Source organism: Belonocnema kinseyi, chromosome 1, assembly GCF_010883055.1.
Source record: "Belonocnema kinseyi isolate 2016_QV_RU_SX_M_011 chromosome 1, B_treatae_v1, whole genome shotgun sequence".
In the NCBI taxonomy this organism is placed as follows: Eukaryota; Metazoa; Arthropoda; class Insecta; order Hymenoptera; family Cynipidae; genus Belonocnema; species Belonocnema kinseyi.
In genome coordinates this window covers 111,826,124-111,827,964 of record NC_046657.1, presented here as the reverse complement: position 1 = coordinate 111,827,964, position 1,841 = coordinate 111,826,124, and the positions used below count along the sequence as shown (strand labels likewise).

Below are 1,841 nucleotides of genomic sequence, written 5' to 3'. Positions count from 1 at the left end.
GCTTCCTTGGGAGAGGCAATCAGAGGACGGATTAAGCGAGCGCCTACAAGCGACGAGATAGCGCGGTATCTGTCGGGTGACTGCACGGGCGTGTTCTTAGGGATCCTCAGGCACGGGCATCTCCGTGTGGTCATACGCCAGCAATGCCGCTAGACGACAGAGAGGAAGATTAAAAGTACGCTGGCGGTTGTGCGAGGAGAGAGGTGAGATAGCGGTTGAGTGCAATGGGAAAGGGGGGGCTGGAAAAGGGGGAGGTCTTGTAATTGTCCCACCCGGTGCAAGATCCCAGATCATCTATCGCCTCAGAGTGGCAGTGCAGAACCACTATCTTGACTCTCTTTTGAGCAAGAAAGACCAGGGCAAGGTGTACGCACTTGCTTCAGTTGGCAGGGCCTTGAATCACTTCCTACGAAATGGAAGTTTTACGAGGTTTGCCGACTGGCACTTTGTGCACCGTGCAAGGCTGGATGTTCTGCCGCTCAATGGAGCGAGAAGATGGGGAGACCAGCAGGATACGCGCTGTCGCCGATGTGGGTATACGAATGAAACCCTCCCCCACGTTTTAAACAACTGTGGGCCCCACATGGTCGCAATAACAAAAAGACATGACGCGACGGTCCAAAGAATTGTGAAGGGCGCTAAACTTCCGAGAGAAATAATACTTAATAAATCAGTCCCGGAGGCTGACGCGGGCTGTTCTCTTCTCAGACCGGACGTTGTCATTAGGGATGAGCGATCTAATACTGTAACGATAATTGATGTCACAATCCCTTTTGAGAATGGTCCGGATGCATTTCGTGTGGCCAGGGAGCATAAGCTTCAAAAATATCAGCCCATAGCCGATTCCCTTCAGGAAAAAGGCTATAAAGTGTGCCTACAGGCCTTTATTCTAGGTACACTAGGTACTTGGGACCGAGATAACCGGGCTGTTATCAAACACCTGCGAATCGGTAAGCGATATGCAGGGCTGATGATGAAATTTATGGTCTCTGACACAATCAGGTGGTCGAGAGATATATACGTCGAACACGTTTCTGGTCAACGACAGTATAGTTGACTGGAAGCGACAGGCTTTATATTCTTAACTTTTTAACACATGACGATGTTTTCTTTTTTTGTATACTGAATATGTAGTGCGTAAGTTGACACAAGTCTGTCGCGCGTGTTATGTATAACAATTTTTTTCTTGTACTACTCGAAAATTTAGTTGGAAAAGGGTGACTAGAATCACCAGAAATTTTATATACTTTAAGAATGAACTTTTATCCGACATCTGTAGCGCCTGGACGTGGAGCTTGTCCCACGCTCAGGACCATGTCTTTTTAAATAAATGACTTGTATCTGTTCTTATCAGCTTGATATCTGATACGCATTCCATCGGAATGCCAGAATATCGTACTGATTTTTGGAAATCGGCAGAGTGTTCTGGGGCTTGCTCCGGCTCTGCCACGGGTTGCCTCTGTATTGCAGTACCGCAGTGCGCGGCCCACTTCTAGAATTCAAACATAAATCTCTTACTATACAAAGAGTCGAGTACAGTGATCCCAGATTTGAAACGACGTTCCCTCCAATACTATTATCACAGGTCTTGTCCGTGTGCAATATAGTAGGAGACGATGTACATGACTGGCTTGCGCGCGCAACCCATTTCTCCTCTACTGAATTTGAAAACTCGAAGGTGCACGATTGCCGGTCGGAACACTTCGGCGGTTCTATTTATATCTCTATCTGCTAACTGCTTTGAAATACGAGGGTGGATTGATAAGTTTCCGGCCTGACCAAGAGATGGCGCCACTAGGCCTACCTTGAGGTGGCGTTCTATAGTACCATCCTTAGATAGC

The 1,841-nt window shown here is 47.5% G+C and overlaps 1 pseudogene; it reads left to right on the top strand.

Annotated features, from left to right (window-relative positions):
• Window positions 1-1,314: 1,314 nt before the first annotated feature.
• On the top strand, window positions 1,315-1,495 carry LOC117181821 (annotated as a pseudogene).
• The last annotated feature ends 346 nt before the right edge of the window (window positions 1,496-1,841 follow it).